Consider the following 27216-nt stretch of genomic DNA (forward strand, 5'->3'; position numbering starts at 1 on the left):
GCCTTACTGCAAAATGTAAACCCTTTTCAAGGGACATTTAGCTGGCCTCTGCATTGTTTTCTTTCCAAAAACAATTGAAGATCTGCCTTTTTATGCAGACAATCTGATCCAAGATTGTTGTATATTTTTTTCTGATTTTTAAAATAAGCTTTTAAGTGTTTCATTGTTTTTATTTTGATTATTTTGTTATTCCATCTTCCTCCTTTATAGACTGTTCAGCTGTCCTCTAGAGAAGAAAATGTTATGGAAAATAGGTAAGTCCAGGCATTGAAGTTTATGAGTGAATCAGGCAACTGTAAAAATAAAGTTCAGCTTAGCTCCATATGTGACATCCCTTCTCCCCACACCTATTAGGCTTAAAATCTATACAGGTTTAGGAACTGAAAAAAGAACCTACATGTACATCTGGGACACGTCCAAAGTCTTAACTATGGATAGTCCTAAAAAGATGATAATTCACTTTATAGAGGGCATTTTGTTATCATGCACAAAATAGGGTCTTATTTGAGATAACATCGGAAATGACTAGAAAATTAGCAAATATGTAAATTTAGAGGTTGCTAGATTTGAATGATATTAGTTTTAAGAGGTATATTCATATATTAAACCTGAGCAGGATTTGCCTTATTCATTTATTATAAGGCTTACAAGTATCATGGTTAAACAATTAATCATAACTTAATGAATTACAAGTTCTACAAATAGCTTCTAGTACATCAAAAATACTTATTTATCACAGCCTTAATCCTTAATGCCTGCTTGAAAAGTGATGTTTTTAACTTTAAACAATATAATACAGTTTGGTTAAATCTGTACCTATTCAGTCACCAACTTTGCTATTTTATTTATTGTTAAACAATAAATAAAATATTTATTGTTAAACAAATCTATATAGCCACCCAATTTATACACAGTTGACTCTGGGCAGCTTAAAACCACAACGTTAAAACATTAAAACCACAATATAAAACTATATAAAAATGCTATTCAGCATTTCTATTCCTATCCATAGAATTTCTGCTTCATTATGATCTTTGTGCATGAGCCTTATGTGCACAGTTGTACGCCCATTTAGAACTTCTAGAATCCAAGAATTGCTCACACTTCTGATCAGTTTGTTCACCTTCAACCATCATAGCTATAGCCTGTTGGTCATTGTTTGGCTCATTAAAATTCTTTACTCTTCTGAAAGTTTAAAATCTTTTTGTAACTTTTCTTCAGATCTTTTTAGAATCGTTAATTGGGACACTTTGTTATCTTGTTCCAAGTAGCAAGCATTGTCATTTGGAAGACCCTGAGGTACCCATTTCTCAAATGCCCCTTAAAATATGCTGAACTTTTTTTTTGTTTTTTTGTCTGAAGGTCACAAAATAAATTCTTGTAAGATTCATCACACATTTACTGAAGAGGTAAATCACCTCATTCATCACCTTATTCCTTGCCATTTGTACGCTTTAACAACTTTTAAAGGTGGCAGACCCTGAGGTTTTTGTAGCTGTCTCCCGTTCTTCCTATCATATTTCCAGATTATCTGCTAAATATACAAACTAGGTTGCAAGAGTTAAGGCTATAATTTTTTTTTAAAGAACTATGGGTTTAACTGCAAATGCTACAAAGACCAATACAAATCTTATATTCTAGCTTGAAATGGATTAACTTTATACACTTTAAGTTTCTTCACACAGCACTTCCACAAGCATATATTCAACAGATCTTTATTAGGTTCAAGAAATTGATGATGCTATGTGGCACCTGCTTTCTTCTGTACAAAAAGACAAAAACTTCTATTGAGACAAACAACTGGATCACATTTTTAACCAAATGCTTGCATGCCATCATGGCAAGATCATATTTTATTCTTAAATTTAATTTTGACTATATTTTTTCTCATACAACTGGCATTCAACCATAAAACTGTAGTTAAACTGACTACTTAAGGTTGTTGAAAATAATCCCATTTTATGTTCTAAAATATAATGAGATACATATATGATCGTATATAAATACATGATAGTCTGCAAAATGTTTTTAGGATGAATGGGAGGAATTAGAAGGACATTTTTCTTTAGTTTGGAGCAACTATGTTAAATTATAAATTCTCTTTCTTTCCAAGATTTTTGGAGCTCAAATCTTCAGGATTCCAGCTTGGTTTCTATGCTCACTTGAAGAAGTTCAGCTTCCTCCATGCATGGAAGGGAACTACTTTGGCAGGGTGCCAGAATGGAGCTCATTTCTGCACTTCCCCAGAAGAGTTCAGGTCTCCTCAACAGGCAGTTCTTTCAGCCAGCCCCAAGATAAGAGGGAGTTGTTTTGTCAGGCAGCGATAGCTTGCAACCTTCGCTGCCGGCTTCCACATTGTTTTTCTGGGGAAGCTGACAGAGAAAATTGCAAATGGTTATGATATTAAACATATTTGTTACATCTGCAAGAGTTTTCTGAGGATGAGTGCTAGGCCGGAAGTCTTTTCTTTGAAATAGTTTTCTGCAAACATTCTTTTCATTAAAATCGGAAGATGCAGATTTAATTCCTCAGTGATAAACTGCCAGAATATAAATAAATTACAACAGAAATAAAAATGTGACAGAATTACACAAATTCTACAGTTATAGCAGCTGAAAATTATATCTTGTGGAACTTTTCGGATGCTTTAGAATTTATTTTTTTTTGCTCCTGTGCAAATCATGTCCACATATGAGTCAAGGCTTAATTTTTTTAAAGGGATAGAAATGCTAACTGAAGGAGTTGTTTCATGCTGCAGACTTTGTCCACCATTTAAGCTAGCACTACTACCAGTTACAGCTCTTTTTCCATTTGTAGGTAGTCCTTGATTACAATTTGAGCCCATAAATCTTTGGGATTGTAAGTCAAATCACCACATGCAGGACTTGATTTTATGACTGATTTTGCTACATCATTAAGCAAGTTACTATAGTTGTTAAGCAAATCACGTCATGTTCAATTATAGCTTATCCAATGGGCATTTCTGATGGAAAACAGGTTAAAAAAAACCTTGATTATGTGACTACAGAATGCTGCAACTGGTTTGAGTCTGTTGTAACTTCAAACAGTCATTAAGCAAGTGGTCATAAGTTGAGAACTACCTGTAGTGAAGAGTCCTTCTTATGCTGAAAATTTTCCCCTATTTTAGGGAGACTTGTACCTATTTACTATGGATACCAACAGATGCTTTTTTACAAGTTGCTGCTTTTATAGCTACAATATTTTAGACCAGGTGTGTCGAACTGGTGGCCTGCAGGCTGGATGCGTCACACACAGGCCATGCCCACCCCAGCTCCGCGAAGGAAAAAATGTCCCCAAACATCATGTGACACCACAAGTTTGACATCCGTGTTTTAGACTGTTTTAAGTGCTTCATATATTCTTTCTTGAAATTCTTATAGAAACCCTATGTGATAGGAAAGTATTCCTGGTTATCAGCCATTCAGTCTTCTAAAATTCTAGAGTGAGATTAATATCTTGCTGGTCATGACAAAAAAGCTTTCTATTAGCTGCAAAGAGGTGTGGAAAAAACATCAAGATATTTTATTGAATTCAGTTGATTGCACCAAATTAGGATGAGGGAAGGAGTAGGTGGAACAGTATGATTCCTTCTCCTTTCATTATATATGCTACTTCTGTTCAATCATTGTTCCATTGAAGTACTGGTTTTCAAATGCTTTCAGGATCATTTTGAGAAAGGAAGAAAATAAGCCAGAATCTATTAGCTTGGGTTTTCCAACCCAGTTTTTAATTCTGCTGCCAATTTCTTAGGGCCAACAATTGATATGTAATTAGCCTCTACTTTTAATTACTCATCATAAAGATGTGAGGCTTTGAGCTCAGTTTTAAAAAGAGGTTTTATTTTTCATACCTGCTTTTTCTTTTGAATTATTGAAGGCATTGACAGCAACAGTTTGAAGAAAGTTGCAGTGGCAGAGAAGCATATTTAGAGGAGAATAATAGGTATCCCATTTAAAGGGCCTGGTGGCTCAGCAGACTAAAAGCATTGTGATTAACACCAGCTGTCTGCAATTACTGTAAGTTCGAATCTCACCAGGCTCAAGGTTGACTCAGCCTTCCATCCTTTCTAAGGTAGGTAAAATGAGGACTCAGTTTGTGGGGGCAATAAACTGACTTTCTATAAATATACAAAAGTATGAAGGCTATTGCTTAACACATTGTAAGCCGCCCTGCGTCTCCAGAGAAGGGCGGCATATAAATCAAATTAAAAAAAAAAAGGCCTTAGTATGCTTAATCACAAATCACTAAAAACTGGCAATATGTGAATCTTCCATCTTTAATATGTTGCTTGGCTAATAGGGCATCACTATATCTGACATGTTGGAAGACCAAAACACCCTCAATAATCTGTCCAACTAACTCAGCTATGTGCAGGCCCTATCTGAATCACTCCTGAGTGTTATTAAGGAAGGCACTTATACCAAAGCCAGGTCTCTAAACATCAGGATTGTAGTTTGACATAATTAGCTGACTGACATTAGGAGCAATTGATGTGATTCACAATAACTACTTTATAAAGTTAGGCTAGTTTTAAGAGCTGTTGCCAACATAGCACTTAAAAAATAAATAATTCAAGGAAGAGAGCTTTCAAATGGGACAATATCATTTGAAAAATATCTTTTGAATAATAGAAGCAACTTTTTACCTCAAATGTCTCCATGAAGTGGTGTTCCATTCCTGGTAATGTCTTGGACCCACCTATGTAGATATATTGTCAGTTTCATGGAAGTGATTTGGCCTTATGGGACATTTTTTAACTTTCCCTTCTAATCAATTGTGCTGGCTCTTCTTTTGTGCATGTATTTCCCTAACCTGATTGTGATTAGTTTCCGAGCCCACTATCTTTTGAATAATGGAGGAAGCTGTTTTTTCTCTTTATCCTTAAAATGACAGTGTGTTTGTCTTTTAAGGCTGTTGGTACTCAGAACTATATTTATATTACTGAGAAATGCAAGTGAAGCTGGACATCCGTTTTGATCAAATGAGAAAGCAGTGGAGCTTTGGCCTCCATCAACCTTTCTGTATTATAAATATTTCCTTTTTTATCTTCCAGTTTCTTTTTTAGAGATGTTTGGGATTTCTGTTTCTACTGCTGAACAGTCCTATATAGGAATACGTATATACCTGAAATATGTGGATCTGCATATTCAGTGTATTAGTACCAATAAGCATCACTGCCTATAAAATTCTCTTTCTATGTTGTATCATTTATGAAACCATATAAGTACAACTTATTAGGCAAGAAGAAGAAATTAAGTTTCCTGTTGGGAAATTCACATGTGGCGCTTTCTGCATGTTGGTTCAACAATAAATGTCATTTATTTCAATGTAACTGACTGCCTTAAAACTGCTTTGTCCGAACGTACTATCATAAATTGTGACTGATATATTTGAAGTGTTGCCCTAGAATGCTGTTACCAAAATCAAAGTGTTTAATCATGTGTTAAATATAGGGAGGACCATTTTGGTTGCTTCCTGATAGGCCTCTATTCCTATCAACCCAAACCTGTGTAGCCTGTGGCAAAGAATTATGGGAGTTATCTTTAAGTATTCAGATGACACCATGTTGCCTGACTCTAGTGTAAAGGATGGTGAGTTTCCCTTGAACATTTTTGTTTTGTAGAAAACCTACTTCTTGTTTCCCTTCCCTCCAAATATGGATGGGACCAGGACACTAATGAGAAACATCTGGAATAAAGCAATTGCCAGATGTTGAAGGAAAACGGATTATTCTTTTTCAAGTTGTGAAGATATTTGTCCTACTTTATTCCTCTTCTCTATTGCAATAGATCACATGAATAAGTTATCAAAGATTCTTTGCGTGTTACCTGAAATGATAATTCTGCTGGCTTCCTGCTCACAGTGATATTTTATCCTTTGTTGTCTCATAGCCTGTGCTTGAATATTTGTGAGGTCTCATTCCCTAGAGGAGAGGCTGACTTTTGCTTTAATTTCCTCCATGTTTTAAAAGAAAACTTCAAAAATGAACACTGCTATTAAGCAAACAGTAGTTCTCCCCTGCTTCCTCCTCACGACATCCCAAAAAAGAAAAAATAGCCAGGAGCATAAAGAAGTCTGTTCTTCTTAAGTTTGAATACTCTGCCTTTACACATTTTAAACAACAGAATTACCACATATAGCAGTATTCTGTAACTAGAGTTTCAAGCAAATTGAAAGACAGCTACATCTGCTGTTCAGTTAGAAACAGAAGACATTTAATTTGCCTTTTAAACCAGCCTCAACAGTGATGCAATTCAGCTGAAGTAGATGTACAGTGCTTTTTTTCCTCTACAAATCAATACAGCTTGGAGAGGCTGTCATGGGAACTGGGTGACTCAGAGCCAGCTGTGTTCAAATATAAACTTCTGTACCACAAACTCAAGGTAATGACTCTTTGCTCTTGTTTTTTAGTCAGCACTTTAGTTGTGAGACATTGCAGAGTAAGTTTTAATTGACTACTTAGTTTCCATTAGAAACTGGCTGAAACTTTGTTCTGGCAACATCAGCAAGTTAAAACTATTCTTCCTAAAGCATTAGAGTTTTGAAATAACCAGGAGGTATGCTGTGGAAAAGGGTAGTATTGGAAGAGAATGAATATTGCTTTCTATAAATGTAGGTAAATTTTCATTGTGGGTGGAATGAATAGTGGAACTGTTGGTCAAAAGAATTTTATTTCATTAATATATAGGAAGCTATCTGCAGATACAGCACACCTCATGGGCATGTTCAGTAGCATCATAAACAACTTTGTTATGCAGTTACTTTACTAGTGGCAAGTAGGATGATTGTTTTGTGATAATTCTAGGACCTATGATGGTGAATCTATGGAACGCGTGCCACAGGTGGCACATGGAGCCATATCTCTGGGCACATGAGCGTTGCCCTAGTTCAGCTCCAACGTGCATGCACGCGCCGGCCAGCTGATTTTCAGGCTTTCTGGGCCCACCAGAAGTTGGGAAATGGGTCATTTCCAGCCTCCAGAGGGCCTCTGGGTGGGGGAAGGCCGTTTTCACCCTCCCCAGGCTCCAAAAAAGGCTCTGGAGCCTGGGGAGGGCAAAAAACAAGCCTACTGGGCCCACCGGTAACCTTTTTGCCTTCACGTGCCAAAAGTGTGAGGCGCGTGGGGGGCAGTTTGTTTTTGTTTTGTTTTGTTTGTTTTTATTGAATTTATATACCGCCCTACTCCCGAAGGACTCAGGGCGGTGAACAGCCATAGAATAAAACAGATAAATACAAAATTTAAAATAAAATAAAACGAATTAAATAATTTGGCTGAACAAATTAAAACCCCAATAATTTAAAAACAAATTTAAAATTTCCATTTAAAAAGGGGAAAGACTTAGGTCAGGCCAGCTTGATGAAATAAGAAAGTCTTGAGCGCGCGATGGAAGGTACGCAGATCCGGGATCCTCCGTATCTCCGGGGGTAGCTCGTTCCAGATAGTAGCAGTGAATTATGGATGTGGGCACGCATGTGCGCGACTCCCTTGTGCGACCCCACTTTTGGCACGTGACGGCAAAAAGGTTAGCCATCACTGTTCTAGGATTTTTTTTTTTTTTAATGAAAAGAGGACTCACTGTGTATAATCCTACCACACTTTTTCAAATGCCCCATCAGTGTTTCAAATTGCATTGAAAGTGAACATTCCCTAATCACCATCTTTGGTCCTTTATAGTCATAAACTGTATGCATTGTCTGAAAGAAATGAGAAACAGAGGTTATCAAAGGTAGGCAAACTGCTAGCATATGAAATAAGTTGTTTCTCATCTTTAAAATATTTTGCACTATTCAATTTATAAAGTTAACAGTTCTCTAGTTGTTATCCATCCATTATTCTTTTTACTTGCTTGTATCTTTTTTCTTTGTCCATTAAGTCTGTTAAGGAAGAACAAATCATGCATAATTTTTGACTGTTATATCTATTATTTGTTCACCTGAAACCACATTTTATTAGCCAAGATGAAACCAAGAAGTTGAAAATAGTGAAGTTGATCTACTATCATAAAATATATACACTGCTCAAAAAAATAAAGGGAGCACAAGCAGAAGACATCCGAGATCTGAATGAATGAAAATAGCCTTATTGAATACTTTGTTCATTACATACAGTAGTTTTGTGTTTCCTTTAGTTGTTTGAGCAGTGTATAAACTACTGTATGTAAAGAACAAAGTATTTAATAAGGCTATTTCATTCATTCAGATCTCGGATGTCTTCTGCTTGTGTTCCCTTTATTTTTTTGAGCAGTATAAGTTGACTATACATGTTTGATATTGCATTATAAAATGTATAACATTAATTTTATATTTTATTACATTGGTTTATATTTTTCATTTGCTTGTACTGTGCTTATTAGAAGTGCATTCTAATAAAACTAAAATTACACAAAGATGTTCATTTATACCATAGTTTTTCATATAATTATAACTCCACGAGAATTGCATCTCACATATGGTTTAAATCTCATTCAAGGAACCAAGGAACTCCTTTCTGTATTAACAGAAGATTCCACTGGAGGAATGGAAATGCTAGATGCAACCTAATACTTTATTAATTTATAAACATAAGTATAATTATTTGTGCTATGGGACATTTTTTTCCACCATATATTATATAATTCTGGGAGGAATTGATTCCAGAGAGTCTGTGCTGAATGGAAAAAAGCTGTAACAGGTGAGGTTACCATTTTTACACAAAGAACAGCTAATTGGCATTGACTGTATAATTGAGCTAAGTGCAAAGGAAAGTGAATTACAATCAGGTTTTTCAAATAATTGGCTGTTCCTGTACACAGACCTATGAAGGTCAACATCAGCAATCCAAATAAGACTCGGCCCAATCAGTATAGAGATTGATGAAAAGAGATGGGCTATATATTAAAACACATGAACAGTTGCAGGAATTGGGTATGTCTAGTCTAGTGAAAAGAAAGACTAGGTGTGACATGATAGCAGTGTTCCAATATTTGAGGGGCTGCCACAAAGAAGCCAGGTCAGCCTATTTTACAAAGCACCTGAAGGCAAGATAAGAAACAATTGATGGCAGCTAAGCAAGGAGAGAAGCAACCTAGAAATAAAGAAAATTTCCTGACCGAAAAATTAGTGGAACTGCTTGCCTTCAGAAGTTGTAGGTACTCCATAATGGAGGCTTTTAAGAAGGGACTGGACAGCCACTTGTCTGAAATGGTATAGGGCATGATTGTCAAACTTGTGGTGTCACGTTGCTGTCACATGACATATTGTGACATTTTTCCCCTTTGTGGAGCTGGGGTGGGTGTGGCCTGCGCATAACACATCCAGCCTGAGGGTTGCCAGTTTGACATTCCTGGTATAGGGTTTCCTGCTTGAACAGGGAGTTGGACTAGACCTCTAGGGTCCCTTCCAATTTATAATTTATTCTGTAATAATTATCTAGGAACATACAGACTACACTATTCTGATGTAGTGTTGTGCTCAGAAAAATCTAGCAGGTCTGTCACCAAACTATTACAGTAATCGAGACAGAATACCACCAAGGCATGAACTTATTGCTTATCTGCTTTGGAGTAAGATATGAATGCATTCTTTGGATATTTGTAAGATAGTTACACATTCTTATAGTTAGCAATTAATTACTTCAATTTAAGTTTGTCACTGAGAACAACTGCCAAATTATGTAATACATTTGTAATTGACAGTTTTGAAGGGCAAAAGAAGTCAAGAGAAAGGGACAGTCAGGTTGAAAAATAATTAACTGAATCATTTTTAGATGTGGTTTAAGTTAATGAGATTTCATTAAACTGGAAATCCAAGTTAGACATTTAGAGAAAAATTATATAATCCAAGACAAATCACTTTTCCCAGTGTATCCTCAAACTAGAGGACCAGTCTCTGCAATGAGCTAATTTTATTTGTGCAAGTTGTATGTGTGACGTTGCATATGAGTTTTCATTCATATACTATGCACCCTGTTAATATTGAAAACATAGTTTTATGTCAATAACCTTGACTTTAATGCAGAGAATCAAAAGTTGCCAGGAATGCCTTTATCCTACCAAAATTAGCTGTCCCAGCTGAATCTATTTTCAGAGAATGCAGCTCTGGCCAGAAAAATGCTTTCTCTTATTTATATCACATCCAGATATTCAGAAGTTACTGTTGATTCAAAATTCAGCATGTTTGTTAAGAATATAAACATAACATCTTTTTATAATTCAGAAGTCTGCTAACAGATCTGATTAGAAAGAGGTTCTTTGGAAAACAGGGCTAGAGTTTCGTGAATGCAATATATGGTATCCTCATTCTCCTAAGCATTTTGGAACACCTTTTCTAGATTAATCAAAAACATTGAATAAACTACAAGTTTGTTTCTAGATACGATTCAAAGCTGTTGGAACTTTAAAACTACATGGTTTAGGAACAAATTTAAAATGGTATCTTAAACTGTACCCAACTGTCATCTGTTGAGAGGACAAGAGGATGCCTAAAACTCTTTCCCAAAGAAGACCATCTCACATCCTTACTGACACTCTTTGCAAATTGGTGAAGACTCTGGCATCGTCCAGACATGGGTTGCTTCAGTCGGATCTGCTGTTGGCTGAGTCATAGTTTTTTTTACCACGCCCCTTGCTCCTCCCTTTCATCTCAGTTTTGATACAGTCGGCCTGAGAGAAATATCTCTTGCAGATCTGGCTCTCAGCCCAGGTCTGCTCGATTCCTTTAAACTACTTTAAGTTTTTTGACCATTTATTTTTACTTTTCTCATTTTCTTTTTTCAGAGGGACCAGCCTACTAGGCTATTTTGTTTTTGAGCCTCCCGATCTACTCAGCTTTTTTGGAGCATCCTGGTCTACCAGGTTTCTTCTTCGCTCCTGGTGGCCGCCATTTTGGACGGCTCCCTTCGATCAGCCATTTTTGTGTTTTTTGTGGAATCGGAGCCCTATATCACCAACAAAATGCACAGGGCTCAGAATGCTATACAACCAACTGAAATAGTGATTCCTGGCAGGAGCTCCAGGATCGCTTATTTCGGCCATCGCCGCCCCTCAGCAACCTCAGTACACCGATGATCAGCTGTACGGCGGCTCTTTGCCACCAACAAGCCTGGGAGAGAGGTTTGGATGCAATTTCCTCTATTCCCCATACCAACGAAATTTCTTATATTGGAGAGTAGCAAGGTTCTTCCTTGCTCTCTCCCTGTGGCATATTCCAGCCATCAGTTCCTCAAATCGTGGCTGTGGGGGTGCTGAATGGGGACTGTTTCTAGGTGCTACCTGGACAGTCACCTCTGAAGCAGAGTTTATCCTGCTCACGTGTATGCTGGCAGCCATTAGTCTGCTCCGACACAGTCGCTGCCATTTTTTCTTCCTCCATGTGGCGAAAGTGAAACTAATTCTTCTCCAGTCGACATCTTGGTGACAGTGAGTATAAACCAAGATGGTGGATCGCTCTTCTCAAGAGGAGGAAGCTGCAATGTCTACTGGAAAGAAAGCCACTTGCAAACGCAAGCACCTTTCTAAAGCGGAGGAGAAGGACCTGGAAAGGAGGCATAAAACTTTAGAAAAGCAGATTACTAAGGCTGCTGCAAATGTACCTGAAAAAGAGGTTTCTCTTCTTCCCCCTATTCCCTCCCTCCCTGTTCCTGCAGTTAACCAGGCCTGGTCATCAGAAGGGGAGGGAGGGGTTCTTCAGGAAGAACAAGGTACAATCCAAAATCCTTTTGCATGTCAATTGGTTACTCCTGCAACCCCTGAATCTGGCAGAAATGTGGCAGCAACAGCTTTTGCAGGGGAATCCCCCTTACCAGAAAAAACTCCAGAGGATCCTTTTAAAAATCTGCCAGAAGGATTAAAAGTCTTAATTGATCAGGCCATTGCCTCTCGCATGGCAGCTGCCTTTCAGGGTCATCATTCTGGCTCAATAATTTCAGAACGTTCCGCCCAAATCAGAGGCTCTCCTTCAGTTAGTCTTTCTGGATCTCATTCTCCTGCTGCTTCCAGGGTAAGCGAAGCATGTGTCTTTGAAGAAGAATGCCACTCTGACTTATCAAATGATGAAGGGGTGATTCAAGACACACTTGCCTTTACAGGTTTATTTCCCCCAAATAGACTTAAGTCCTATAAGGCACGAATTAATGCTGCATTAAAAGAGGATGATTACCTCAAGGAGGCGCAGGAAGCTCAACAGGGTCAAACACAGGGCCTTTTTTCTGAGCCTCCTCCTGAACAGTGTTTTATTCCAACCCTACAACTGTTCATAGACGTGGTTAAAAAGCAATGGTCTAGTCCTGCTACCTTGTCTTCTGCACATGGTTCAGATAGAAAATATCTGAAGCACCCAAGTTTGCACAATTATTACAGGTTCCCCCAGTGGACAGTCCTATAGCAGCTCTTTCTTCTTCCTCTTCCTATGTGGCAGGGGATACATCTGAAGGTCTCCGACCGGAAGATAAAAAATTGGAATTTCTCTTTAAAAAGAACCATCAGGCTGCAGCATGGGCAATTCAAATGGCTTCTTTGGCCTCATTTTTTAATCGACTCACCATTCTCTGGCTCCAACAATTACAGGCCAGAGTACCCTCTAGTGAGGTTCCCTCCATCAGGATATTAATAAAATCATAACTGCCACTCAGTTTTCAGCTGATGCTACTCTCAATTTGGCTAAATATGCGTCTAGGGCCCTAGCCTCTACAGTGTCAGCTCGCAGGCTGCTCTAGCTTCGCCAGTGGCCAGCAGATCTGAAGGCTAAATGGCATTTTCCGGAGCAGCTCCATACTCAGCAGAAAAACTGTTTGGTGAATCACTTGATCCTCTTCTTATTGAGACACGTGACAAGCGTAAAGTTCTACCTTCAACATCAAAACGTTCTGACAGAAAGTCCTCTCCGTATTACAGGAGGGCATCCTTTCGCACCTATTCCCAGGGAAGCCCCTCCCATCAGGTTTACCTTCAGGGATCAAACCGGTCTTCAGACCATCAATCCTTTCAAGACAGGAACAAGCAATTGCCGCAGTCTAAGCAGTCCTTTCGTGGCTCTGGCTACCGCCAATCCCGTGGGCGTAATGACTTACTGCCCAATCCTCCCATTGGAGGACGCCTGGCCCTCTTCGCGGACAGGTGGGAAAGCTCAACACTCGATCTCTGGGTCCTTTCGGTAGTAAAATTCGATCTTCCGCTAGAATTCCTCTCGAAACCTCCGAACCGCTTCATCCAATGCCCACCTTCACACAGCAAATCCAGACGACAACTGATGGACCAAGCTGTTCAACACGTCCTGCAAATTCACGCCATAGAGGAGGTTCCTCACAGTCAGTGGAAACAGGGCTATTACTCCATCCTTTTCGTGGTTCTGAAGCGTTTGGGAGGGTGGAGAGCGATTCTAGATTTAAAATCTCTCAACTCATACATAGTTTACCGCAGATTCAAAATGTGTTCACTAACTTCTATTCTTCAGGGGATTCATGCCAACGATTTCCTAGTTTCTATAGATCTCATGGAGGCTTACCTTCACATTCCCATTCTGCCAAAGCATCGGAAGTATCTGCGTTTCAGCTATGCAGGAAAACATCTGCAGTACTGAGCTCTTCCTTTCAGGCTGGCCTCAGCCCCAAGGGTCTTCACGAAGGTCATGGCGGTCATAGCAGCCCACCTAAGGCTGAAACCAGTCAGATTCCAGGCTTACCTGGACGACATTCTAACTCATTCTTACGACCAAGCCTTGCACGATCTGGATCTCACAATTCGAACCTTAAACGACCATGGGTTCCTGGTCAACTACAAGAAAAGCCAGTAAGTTCCAGTCAACAGAATTGTCCATCTTGGTGCCATCATCGATACAAGTCAGGGAGCAGTCTACCTATCCTTGGAACAGCAGTCAGACATACGGGACTTGGTGACAGAAATTCAAAGAAACCGGTCAGTTCCCTTGGCCACATTGTCCAAACTCCTAGACAAGATGGTCTCTTGTGTTCAGATCATTCCCTGGGCCCGTCTTCACGCTCAACACATACAGTGATTCCTGCTTCCCTTCCAGCGAAAGCGTCGGGCTCACATCATGACCACAGTCAGGGTTCCCCACTCAGTCAGGCAATCACTACATTGGTGGACATCGCCTTCTCTAGACAAGGGATGTCTCTTCACGGATCAAGACAGACTTGTCCTTACTACAGACGCCAGCCTGTCTGGCTGGGGAGCTCATCTCGATTCACAGGTAGCGCAAGGCGTTGGTCAGCATCAGATCTAACCAACCCTATCAATTGGCTAGAGTTGAAGGCCATTCGCCTAGCCCTCAGACATTTTCAACAGACTGTACAAAACCGCCATGTCCTGATATTGACAGACAAAGTTGCTGCAAAGGCACATGTCAATCGTCAAGGGGGGACTCGTTCGAGGCGATCAAGGAAGAATCTTTTCGACTTGGCAAGTGGGCCGAGCAATATCTCCTCTCCATTTGAGCAGACCACATAGCGGGGACGGAGAACACCCAGGCGGATTTTCTCAGAAGGACCCAGGTGGACAACGCCGAGTGGCAGATCCATCCAGACATATTCCAAAAAATATGCAACAGGTTTGAAATTCTGACCATAGATCTCTTCACGACGAACCTAAACACTCAGCTTCCTCGATTCTTCTAAAGGTTCCTGACGCCGGGGGTGGAAGGGGTCAACGCTCTCCGACTCACATAGCCACCTAGGCTTCACTATGCCTTTCCTCCATTACCACTAATCCAGGCCCTGCTTCAAAAAGTCATCACTGACAGGGCGGAGATTATCCTCGTGGCTCCACACCGGCCACGTCGCCTGTGGTTTGCGGACCTGGTCAGTCTCTTCATATCACAACCTTGGAAGATTCCATCAGATCAAGTCATTCTGTGCCAGGGGGCCCTGCTTCATCCGGAACCTCAGTGGCTTCAACTGACTGCCTGGCACTTGAAAGTGTCCACCTAAAATGGGACAAGTATTTGGATAGGGTTATCCACACCGTGCAAGCTTGCAGACGCAGGTCCACAGTTAGGATTTACAATGCCACCTGGCTAGCCTTTTATAGATGGTGTAAATCCCACCAAAACCCACTTTCAGCCTCCACTCCACAGATACTTGAATTCCTGCAGGATGGCTTGGACCGTGGTCTGGCCCATAGCACCCTTCGGAGGCACGTGGTAGCCATATCTATGGCCTTGTCCGGTGCCACCAGGGAGCCACTTACTCATCACCCAGTTATCAAAAAATTTCTAAGAGGAGCCAGTCTTTTATGGCCCTCTTCAATTCATGGATACCCCACTTGGGATTTGTCCAAAGAGCTTAAGACATTGACTGGGGTTCCCTTTGAGCCTCTCCGCACTGTCCACCTTCGTTTTCTCGCTCTTAAAGTAGCCTTCCTAGTGGCCATAACGTGAACTCGCCGCATATCTGAGCTGGCAGCCCTCTCTATTAGAGAAGATCTATGTGTTTTCAGACCTGACACTGTTGTATTGCGTCTGGATCCCTCCTTTATCCCTAAAGTAAATTTCCTTTTTCACAGGGCTCAGGAGGTCATTCTCCCTAATTTTTGTCCAAGACCTTCTCATGACCTGGAGTGGAGGTGGCACACCTTAGATGTGTGGAAGGCTTTCAAAATTTACATTAAAAGAACTGCCCCTTTCAGAAAATCTGACGCCTTATTTGTTTCATTTTTACCAAATTCTTTAGGGCATAAAGTCTCCTCCGCGACAATTGGTCACTGGATCAGAGCTTGCATCGCCTTGGCAAGCCTAGGCGATCCCTGTTCCCGGTCGCATTACTGCTCACTCCACTGCTGCTATCTCAGTGGCCTGGGCAACTCAAGCCTCCCTTGAAGAGGTCTGCAGGGCGGCCACCTGGTCCACTCCTTCACCATTTATTCGCCATTATAAGGTAGATGTTTTCGCTTCAGCTGAAGCGTCATTTGGCAGAAGGGTATTGCAACAGGTGCATCAGGCCGGGGTATCTCCAGGCCCTTCGGCATCCCCCCCTTAGGACTGCCAAAAGTTTGGTATGTCCCATGTCTGGATGATGCCACAGCCATCAATGGAAAATGGGCATTAGACTTACCTTGAATGCCTGTTTTCATTGAAAGGATGTGGCATTGTCCAGCCACTCCCTCTGTCTCAGGGCCTGTACCCGGTCCTTTTTCTAATGTTCAAGGAGTTTGTTTTCCAGTTGCCATGTTGGACTGGTTCCTATCTCTTAACAGTGTTGGTTCCTGTTGGAGATTTTTTCTTGTGGCCTTTCTTTGCCGAAACAGCCTGAAAGGGAGGAGCAAGAGGCGTGGTCAAAAATCTATGACTCAGCCATAGCAGATCTGACTGAAGCAACCGATGTCTGGACAATGCCACATCCTTTCAATGAAAACAGGCATTCAAGGTAAGTCTAATGCCCATTCTGGGGCATGTTAAGGTATGTAACTTTTAAATAAAGTAAATACTAAAGATTCATTCATTCTTTAAGCAGGATGATTTTAAGAGAGAAAAGCTACTCTTTATACAGTTTCAACCATATGGAAGATCAAATCAGCTGCAAAAATAGACAAATATGTTTTTTAAAAGTGTGAATCCATAAAACAACCCGCACTAAGCATTTATGAAGCCTTAACATTATTTCAGTTACCTGGGTTCTTGCCTATTCTTTTTAGAGTATTATACCTTGACATGATAAGACTTCTCCTTCCCAGGGTCAAAAGAGAAGGGGTGAAACCAACACTAATCCCCAACAGAAGTTGGAGCAGTTGGTGTTCTTCAGGGGTGGAGTAGGATAATACTGAAGAAGGTACACAATAGCCAGTAGTAAACATCCACTTATGTCTGAAGGGAGGAAGGAATGTAATAGAAACTGGAAATTGACTTGCTTTCTCATAGGTGTAAGATGGGGAAGAGAATCTTTGTCAGACTTTCAAAGTTCTGATTTTTATAAAAGTAAAGTTACAGCTGTTGTTTGTTTCCTGATCTGCCCTACCTTCAAGGGCTGACAGATGCTCTTCTCGTTTAGGAAAGTAATTCTAAAATTAGAATCATAAGGGAACAGGAACAAACCACTCTCAATTATCATCAAGAAAATTCCATGCATGTTAGAAGATCACACTACATCCCATATTGGAAGATGTTCCTCTAGTTACTTGAAAAAAACAATGAATCACCACAATTAGATTTTGTGGTGATGGGGTGGACTCCCAAAGCTGCAAGGAAGTCTGGTCACTTATGGTGCCAGTATTGAAAGCATTCCTCATTTTACAAGGACACACAGAAACTGGAACATGGAATGCATTATTTTTGCTCTTAATGAGGAGGCTTTGGTATTTCTTTCAGGATCTGGACTTGCAGGAGACAGTGAAATGCCAGCCAGCTGTAGGGAAGATCTGAAAGCTACTACTTCTCCTAAAGAGAGTACAGCTGGAAATGCTGAATTGCTTGAATCTGCTCCTGTAGGTCCAATAGAACAATTGAGACTGCTATAGTGAAGATTCAGGGAGTCCCTGAAGTTAAGTGTTTGTGGAATCAAAGTCTTTCTAGTACAGTAATTAAACAATACCTGGGAAGATACTCCACTTTGCCGATTTATTACTACCCTTTAATTTCCCTTGTTATTTCTTGCAACTGAAATTCTTCTCTGAACATTTCATGAATCTTACTCGTGTGTCTTGAAACATGGATCTGGTTCCTTGAATCACCATGTGGCAATCTCATTTTGAACTACTCTTTCAGACTAGACTGCTGCAACAGAATGCTGAGAACTATCCAGTTACAAACTGCTCTGTCTTGTTTACCTATTATTTACTATAATCTTAGTCTATACTGTTTTCTTTATTTGTGTTAGGAACTAACAAAATTGCTACATAACTCTGAGTGAATTATAGCAGCAACAGTGATAAAAACAACTGTGATAAAATTCAATGTAGAATTTGAGAAATATCAAAGAATATTTAAAATTTGTGAAACAAACATTTTCAGAATGTGGGTTTTTAGGAATAAGTTCAAATCATATGATTATATGATATACTGTTAACTGACAAGGCCATATTTATTAGAATTAATGCATAATGAATGTCCAACAATATATGCATATTCTACAGCTGCAGTCGTAGAAAACACCCAGAGAATTTTATTGCACATTGCAAGAGAAGCTAAATGAAACATCGAGAAAGGAAATAGTGATTTGAATGCAAGAATGGTTGATTTTCAAATCAATGCATGATTTGAATATAAGAATAGATGAAATGAAAAAAGTTGAATTTATAGGATGATTTTGATTGGTTACATAATAATGTAAGAGATGGGATAACAGAGTTTCCTGGAGAAAATTCTTTTGTTTATTGTCAATGTAAATGCAAATTCTACTGAAGGTTATTACTGGTTGCACAACATCAGAGTCAAACTAGCTACATAATAATCATAGGAAATGGGCCATCAATTTTGGCCAGCAATTATAAGGGTTAAATTTAGAGAAAAGAGATATAGAGGACATATATCAGAATATACAATCAGTGAAAATAATAGATTAAATCAATTAACATGCAAAAAAGAACATGGGGAAAAAGCAAGAAACATTGTGAAGATTGGATCAGAAAAAAAATGTTTTCAAAATATGAAAAAGAATAAGATCCTGTACTTTCCATGGAACTGCTCTTGAAGGTTACAGCTGATCCAGAATGTGGTAGTTTTGGATGCACCTCAGTTTGTCCATGTGACATCTCTCTTTGTGAGTTGCCTGGATTATCAGTTCAGTTGTAATTCAAACTGCTGGGTGTCACCAGTAAAGCTCTTTATGGTTTAGGGTAGCCGGATAGCTACAATTGTTTCTGCCCGCTCTATAAGATCTGGCAGGGTTGGCATCCTCCTGGCATCCTCAATATCATAATGTGTTTTCTGGAATTTGGGACATATAATTCCTGTTGTATCCTATGTCCCCTGAATGACATTCCACTAAAACAGAGGTCTTCAAACTTGGCCGCTTTAAGACTTGTGGACTTCAACTCCCAGAATTCTCCAGCATAGCGGGCTGGAGAATTCTGGGAGTTGAAGTCCACAAGTCTTAAAGCGGCCAAGTTTGAAGACCTCTGCACTAAAGTCTGTATAGGCCTCCCTCAGCTAAAATGATTTGTGAACATCGGGAGCATGCATTTTTTAATTTTCTAATATAGTGTTATAACTTTTTGCTTTTATTCTTTCTCTCCCTTTTATTAAGCATTTTTAAACCCTTGTATGTCTCCTTGAGTTACTTCATGATTAAATGGCTTATAAATCAAATAAAAAATCAAATTCAGAATACATTATGATAGCTAAAGATGGAAGGTGAAAGCTTTGGATATACAAGGATGTACCACAACTGAATACAAATTTCTAAAAATCAAGCACCCAAGGACAAAATGTTTTCTTAATCAAGCATATGAACAAATAGAAGAGAATTTTAAAAAACAAAAATGTTTTTAAGATGATTGCAGAAATCACATGAAATTTTATAAGAAGGTTACTCAAGAATAATCAGAAGAGAAGTGACTAAGGTTAAACAATCATGAAAGAACAACACTGAAAAACTATAAATGGAATACGAGAATGAAAGTATTTTTACAGACAATGTATATTCATAAATTCACTATTAGAACGTGAGAAATGGTAGGCTTTAAGTTGTCATATAAAATCACAGGTGCAAATGAAAGGCTTATTAAGCTGCAGTTATAGGAGAAGGTAATTAAAGTGCTAGCAATTCTGTGTCAACAAATATAGAACCAAACTATGTGGCATGGAGATTGAAAAAGTTCAGTGCATATATCTAATTAATGGAAGATGCAAAAGAATATGCAAATGAATGGAGTTGAAATCAAGTTGCGTACATAAGCACAAATTCTGATATAAGAATGGCAGGAGTGAAGAGATGCATCAAAATAGGATGACAAAGCGTTAAGAATGTCAGTTAGCAGACAACTGACTTCGTTATCAGGAAAAAGAAAAGCTTAGGTGAACTTAATATGCAAGTAAAAATGGAAGGTGAAAAATCTTGGGTGAATGTTAAATATGAAGAAGACAAAAATAGTGTGCAAGGCAATAGCCTGCAAGTCATCTTCCGGGTGGTTCTCTTTATTTTCATGGGATCTATTTCATCCAATCATCCCCAGAAAATTATAGATAATGAAGTTTCACAAAATGCAAAAATCAGTATGCCATTTTCTACATGCATATAGTAAGAAAAAGTCCAGAACTGCAGTTATGTGACAATCTTTACTGTAGAAGTCAGACTGGACTCTGTTTGAAAACTCTGGATACCCAAAACATGGGAAAAAGCACCACAGATGATGAGATTGTTTTGTATTCTAGAAATAATCAATTAAAACAGTTTACATATGCTGGATGTGCTAAAATTGTGTTTACTCTTTGGTAGCTGTCTATCAAATACAAATATTTTGTTTTTTTTTAATCGTCTTTAAAACTTATTTCTCACCATCAGAAATTGGTTACTTTTAATTTTCTTATGTATGGATTATATCTTGCTGTACATATACAGTTATATACAAGAATACAAGTATCCCTTGTCAAGGGATGTCTTAATGGATCTCTTAAGTGAACATGAACTGATACTATTAAGCATGACATCTTTCTGCAAATTTGAATGCGTATTTTTTATGTGTAGTTGTTTATAAATTCAAAAAAAGAAGATTGAATATGGCATGCATGAATAATTGGATGCCCTTTTAGTCACTACTTTGTAACACCTCCTTTGGCAGAAATAACAGTTTGCAAATGTTTCCTAAATCTAGCTGATACTTGCTTTTGGAAAGTTTTCCTACCATTCCTTGCAGAATTCTAGCTCAGAAATAATATTAGGTCTCCATTCATGGCACTGCTTGTTTGAGATTGCTCCACATATTTTTTATAAGGTTTCTTTCTGTTCAAATTTTAGGACTGCAAAGGCCATTTCAGAAGCTTTACTTACATTCCTGTATTTCATGATTTATTTGGAACTTTGTTCCAGACAATTATTTTCTTGAAATATCCAAACTCTCTTCAGCTTTCTATGTCTGCAACATGCTTATGTTCAAAATCATACAGCAGCTGGATGTTTTTGAGAAACTCAAGACATCAAAATAGGTGCACTTTTCAGCCAATGTCAATGACTACATTAGCCTTTGTTTCTAAATCACTGACAACTTTTGCTAATGTGTTTGCAATTATATTCTGTTCTTTGGGAGGTTCTTCACTTCTATTTTATTTTTCTTATTTTGAATAATTTGCAGCATTATTAGAAAGCAGAGTGTCATAAATTTGAAATTTAACATGTAGCTTTTATTGCTACCACTTGTAATATGTAACACTGTATAAATTTCTTATGTACCAATTATTTCAGCTGGGAAGATGCTCTCTTCTATTGCTTGACAAACACATACAATAGAATTGGTCTGCATACAAAGGCTTGGCATAATAGTTATTGATAGATTATGCTTCTCAGTTTCTTACAGCTTTATCCAATAATTGCTCTACAATATGAGTTCTGTTGAATAGATAATTTCTTGATCAAAGTGGCAGAGCCATATTGATGAAGAGCTTTTTTCACTGCTCAATTCAAGTGCTGTCAAGCCTTTCTGGAGTCAGCAAAAATTATATAGGGAGTCCTTACTTAATGATGTTAATTGGGACTGGAAACTCCATCATTAAGTGACATAATTTTAAGGCAGAAACACTGCATGATCATGTAGTTTAGTAATGACAGTCCCAGTTGCTGTTTAGTTCAATCCTCACATGACCATAACTTGCAGTTTCCTCTGGTTTCCTTATTGACTTTGCTTGTTGGAAGCCTGCAGAGAAAATTGCAAATCATAATCAACTGGGTGTAGAATAATGAACCAGTTGTCAGTACAAGGACTCAATGTAACTACCACTTGTTCAACACCATTGTAAGTTCAAAAAGTTGCTGAACAATTAACAATTAAACAAGGACCACCTGTTCCAGCATGAAAGTTGTCTCTATTGCTGACATGTGTTCTGTAAATGAGTGTCCTGGCTTGGCTTGTATGGTGAGTGATCAAGAAATTGGTTGGTTGGCTGGAATGGTGAGGGTCTGACTGAAAACGCTTGTCACTTTTAGGCTTTTTGTGTGTGTGTGTGCTTATCCTTTTTATAGCTTTTTTGATATAACCTACCATGAATAAAGTTTTAAAAACAAATCAAGGGAGTTGACTCAAAAGCAGGATTTTTACCTCTCTATTTGTGTCCTAGAGGCAATAAATTCTTACTTTTAGATTATGGCTGTTTTTTGTTTTGTTTTGTTTTTGGAGGTAATGAATGCTGAGACTTTGTCGGTCACATCATTCTGCTGTTTCACCATTTCAGCTTTGGACTCCATGTTAAAGGCTGTGGTGTTGGGGCACTTACAGTACTGCCTGTTCAGCAGTTTAACACAACTGCATAATTCTGATAAACCAGCACAGCATAGATTTTTAGGAGAAAACAGCAGAATGGCAAGAGATGAGCTCAGACCAGAGTTGGAAACTACAGTCTTGATCATGTAGAAAATTATTTGTTGCATAAGCAGCCAAGGCATTTTAAATCAATGGCTTATTTCTGTAATTTACTGGCTTCTCTTACAAAGTTATCTATGTTTATACCTGCAAATTTAGTTTGACTAGTATAGTTGATCTTGATGACGTGCATACTGCAGCTGCAATGCTATCAGGTAACTAAAATAATAATTTTAGTTGAAAGACAGTGCAGATGGCTGGTCATCTGATTATTGTATTTTAAAGATGGATCTATCAAACCTCCCCCACCCAAAAAGCAAAGTTACTTTGCTTAGTGTGATTGGGTGTCAGTGATGATAAAAATAAAACAGTAAAAACTCTTCCAAAAAGCTATGCCTAGAAAAGTCAGAGGAAAGACAAAAAAAGGAAATGAAGTCATACAAATATCTACTAACATGAAGATCCTTCATATTTTGAGGTGCTGTTTCAAAAGCATGTGCAAGACTCAGATTTATTTGCCACATAATTTTTTATTTTTTTTTTAATTTGATTTATATGCCGCCCTTCTCCGAAGACTCAGGGCGGCTTACAATGTGCTCAGCAATAGCCTTCATCCTTTTGTATATTTATACAAAGTCAGCTTATTGCCCCCACAACTGGGTCCTCAATTTACCTACCTTAGAAAGGATGGAAGGCTGAGTCAACCTTGAGCCTTGGCGAGATTCGAACCCTGCAGTAATTGCAGGCAGCTGGTCTTAATAACCAGCTTAATAACAGGGTGCCTTTAACAAAATTTTCATTTTGTGTATGTATCTATAGTAGCTTACCCAAAACTATGACTTATTAAAATATTACCCTGAAAGTTATTTCTTATAGTCTGCTGCCCTACTTGAACTAAGACAGTAGATGGTACGCACTGGGAAGTTTTGCTCAGTTCCTCAGAACTGGAAGGCAAAGTTTCTTTCACTTTCTGTTCCTTTTCAAATCTAATTTGGATCCAGAATTTACTTTTTGCTATATGTATTTCAAATTCTTTATTCATTTTCTCTTTACATTCTTAGAGAGAAGCCTATTACTAAATTAATTAACATACCTCTCATATAATTATGCTTACAATTGTCTATTTGACACAGGTCTCCGTATTTTTATTTATTTATATTTCCTATTTCTTAACTATCTCCCTCAGAGAGTATGACATTTAAAGCTTAAAATATGATTTAAAGTTTTTTTAAAAAATAATTTTAATCGGTTTTATCCTCAAGTGAAGAAAATCTGGTCTTACTGATACTATGGAGAGGGAGGATAAGGACCAGCCATCTGGACTTTTTGAAATAATGAAGAATGAAGGTATATGATTGTTAAGGACCAAGATTCATTGATCTCAGAAGAATAGAGGGAGACTAGAAACATTGGGCTGGGAGCCTTGTTCCCTTTGGTTACCTTGCTAGTGGCACTAAAGGAACCTTTGTGCCAGTGACTGCAGTGGAATAACTTTATTAGAGTTAGCTAATGGAAGATTTGGGGGGGCAGAGTAAATAGGTCATACTGTACCTGGAAAGCAAAACATGTTATCTAACCTGATGCTAACAGCCATGGGCTTGGGTGTGTGCGAGAGCATGCAAGAGAAACAGGCACTGTCTCCTCAAGGATATCCTGTTCTCAAAGAATGGGATTCTGTCTCTGTATGTTTGTCATGCTGGCAGACAAGGACAGAACCCACACACTTCTTTATAAACTGTAATAAATTCCATGGAATTCTTGCATGTGAAGGTTTGTAAGAATAGAAAACAAAAGCAAGCATGTATGCTTTTGACACCAGGTCAGTGTTTTCTTTCACGTGCACTGGGAATAGCCTCCTGTTTCTGCTTGGCAGCTGATTCTTATTATCTAATGTAAGTATGTTAGGTACCTACTCACTGTAGTGTGACTTCCTAGAAGGGAAGCAGTCAACAGAATACTGTAAGGTTTCTCTGAGACACAGCTGTATGTTCTCTGGAATGAGGTTGTAAAAGTTCCTGGCACAAGGAATCCTCCTTAGAATATTACTTATCTAAGGGACAAGAAGGCTTATTGCTTGGTAGAATGTTGCTTGTTTTCCAATGATGGCTGTGGCATCGTCCAGACATGGGTTGTTTCAGTCGGATCTGCTGTTGGCTGAGTTATAGTTTTTTTTACCTTTCAGGCTCAGTTTCAACTCAGTCGGCCCGAGATAAACATCTCTTGCAGATCTGGCTCTCAGCCCAAGTCTGTTCAATTCTTTTATTTTATTCTAAGTTTTTTGACCTTTTATTTTTATTTTTCTCTTTTTACTTTTTCAAGGGTACCGGTCTACTAGGCTATTTAATTTATTTATTTATTTAACTGAGCCTAACGGTATACCCAGCCTTTTTTGAAGAGTCCTGGTCTACCAGGCCTCTTCTTCGCTCCTGGCGGCTGCCATTTTGGGTGGCTCCCTTCGCATGGCTGTTTTTACTCTTTTTGGTGAGATTGAGCCCTATACCATCAACGAAACAACGCACAGGGCTCAGAACGCTGTACCACCAATTTAAACAGTGATTCCTGGCAGCAGCTCCAGGATCGCTTATTTTGGCCACCGCCGCTGTCAGCGCCATTGAAACACCGACAATCAGCTGTAGGGCGGCCCTTTGAAGCGCCGCGGCATTTTAAACTGCATTTTTTTGCCACTTTGCCACCAACGAGCTTGAGAGAAAGGTTTGGAAGCAATTCCTCAATCCCTCATACCACCAATGAAATTTTCTTCTAGTTCCAAGGTTATTCCTTGCTCTCTCCCTGTGGCATATTCCAGCCATCGGTTCTTGGAATTGTGGCTATGGGCGCTAGATAGTGACTGCCTCTAGGGCCACCTGGACAATCACTCTTGAGCAGAATACTTCCTGCTTATGTGTGTGCTGGCTGACATCAGTCTTCTCTGACATAGCCGCCACCGTTTATTCCTCCACATGGCAAAAGTGAAACTACTTCTTCTCCAGCCAACATCTTGGTCACAGTGAGTATAAATTCAAGATGGCAGATCGCTCTTCCCAAAGGGAGGGAGCTGGCAAATCCACGGGAAAGAAAGCCACTTGCAAACACAAGCACATTTCTAAAGCAGAGGAAAAGGATTTGGAAAGAAGACACAAATCCTTAGGGAAGCAGATAACCAAGGCTGTTACAAATGTGCCTGATACAGAGGTTTCTAATCTTCCCACCACTCCTTCCCTCCCTATTCTTGCAGTTAACCAGGCTGGTCATCAGAAGGGGAGGGAGGACGACTTCTTCATGAAGAACAAGGCACAATTCAAAATCCTTTTGCATGCCAATTGATTAGCCCTACAATTCCTGAATCTGGTAGAATTTTTATAACAACAGCCTCTGCAAGAGATTCTCCCTCACCAGAAAAAACTCCATAGGACCCATTTAAAAATTTACCAGAAGGATTGTAAATCCTTATTGTACAGGCCATTGCCTCTCGCATGGCCACTGTTTTACAGGGTCATCATTCTGGATCAATAATTTCAGAACATTCTGCTCAAATAAGAGGTTCTCCTGCAACTAGCCTTACTGGCTCTCATTCTCCTGCAGCTTCCACAGCAAGCGAGGCATTTGCCTTTGATGAAGAATGTCACTCTGACTTATCAGATGATGAAGGGGTGATTCCAGACTTGCCTGCATTTACAGGTTTATTTTCCCCAAATAGATTCAAGTCCTTTTGCATAAGGCATGAATCTCTGCTGCATTAAAAGAGGATGGTTACCTCAAAGAAGCTCAGGAAGTTCAACAGGGACAGCCACAGGGCCTTTTCTCTGAACCTCCTCCTGAACAGTGTTTTATTCCAACCCCACAACTGTTCATAGATGTGGTCAAAAAGCAATGGTCCAGTCCTGCAACCCTATCCTCTGAACATGGTACAGATAAAAAGTATTATGCTGTAGCACCTAGGTTTGCCCAACTATTGCAGGTTCCCCCAGTGGACAGTCCTGTAGCAGCTCTTTCCTCTTCCTCTTCATATGTGGCAGGGGATACATCTGAAGGTCTATGATTGGAGGATAAGAAATTTGATATTCTTTTTAAAAAGAACCATCAAGCTGCAGCATGGGCAATTCAAACAGCCTCCTTGGTCTCCTTTTTCAATAGAACCACTATTTTGTGGCTTCAGCAGTTGCAGGCCAGGATACCCCCTAGTGAGGCTCACCTCCATCAGGATATCAACAAGATTATTGCTGCCACTCAATTTTCAGCTGATGCTACTTTAAATTCAGCTAAATATGCATCTAGAGCTCTAGCTTCTACAGTGTCAGCCCGCAGGCTGCTCTGTCTTCGCCAGTGGCCAGCAGATCTTAAGGCAAAATGGTGTTTGGCTGCAGCTCCATATTCAGCAGAGAAACTGTTTGGTGAGTCACTTGAGCCGCTTCTCATTGAAACACGTGAGCGAAAAATTCTGCCTTCAGCAACTAGACGCGCTGATAGAAGGCCCTCCCCATTCTACAGGAAGATATCCTTTCATGCCTATTCCCATAGAAGCCCCTCCCATCAAGTTTACCTGCAGGGGTCTAACCGACCATTGGACCGTCAATCCTTTCGGGAAAGGACCAAACAATTCCCACAGTCTAAGCAATCTTTTTGCAGTTCTGGCTACCGCCAATCCCGCGGTCATAAATGACTCACCGCCCACTACTCCAATTGGAGACTGCCTGGCCCTCTTTGCGGACAGGTGGGAAAGCTCAACACCAGATCTTTGGTTCCTCTCGGTAGTAAAATTCGG

The 27216-nt window shown here is 39.3% G+C and overlaps 2 protein-coding genes across 9 annotated transcripts in view; both read left to right on the top strand.

Annotated features, from left to right (window-relative positions):
• FAM110B (family with sequence similarity 110 member B) overlaps positions 1-27216 on the top strand; it is an 80055-nt gene that overhangs the window by 17703 nt on the left and 35136 nt on the right. For 4 of the 8 annotated variants that reach the window (XM_087890595.1, XM_087890598.1, XM_087890596.1 and 1 more), the window contains one exon: positions 211-254. The exons of 3 other annotated variants lie outside the window; for them this stretch is intronic. The gene's annotated coding sequence lies outside the window, so the exon portion shown is untranslated. Of the gene's footprint in view, positions 1-210; positions 255-500; positions 6405-27216 lie in introns of those variants that run through there. One more of the 8 variants, XM_087890603.1, reaches the window with a different exon arrangement.
• Positions 1-27216, top strand: part of UBXN2B (UBX domain protein 2B) — a 149326-nt gene that overhangs the window by 17422 nt on the left and 104688 nt on the right. The gene's annotated exons all lie outside the window — the stretch shown is intronic.

The sequence above is a fragment of the Pantherophis guttatus genome, chromosome 3, assembly GCF_059756535.1.
Source record: "Pantherophis guttatus breed Tessera chromosome 3, ASM5975653v1, whole genome shotgun sequence".
NCBI classification, from domain to species: Eukaryota; Metazoa; Chordata; class Lepidosauria; order Squamata; family Colubridae; genus Pantherophis; species Pantherophis guttatus.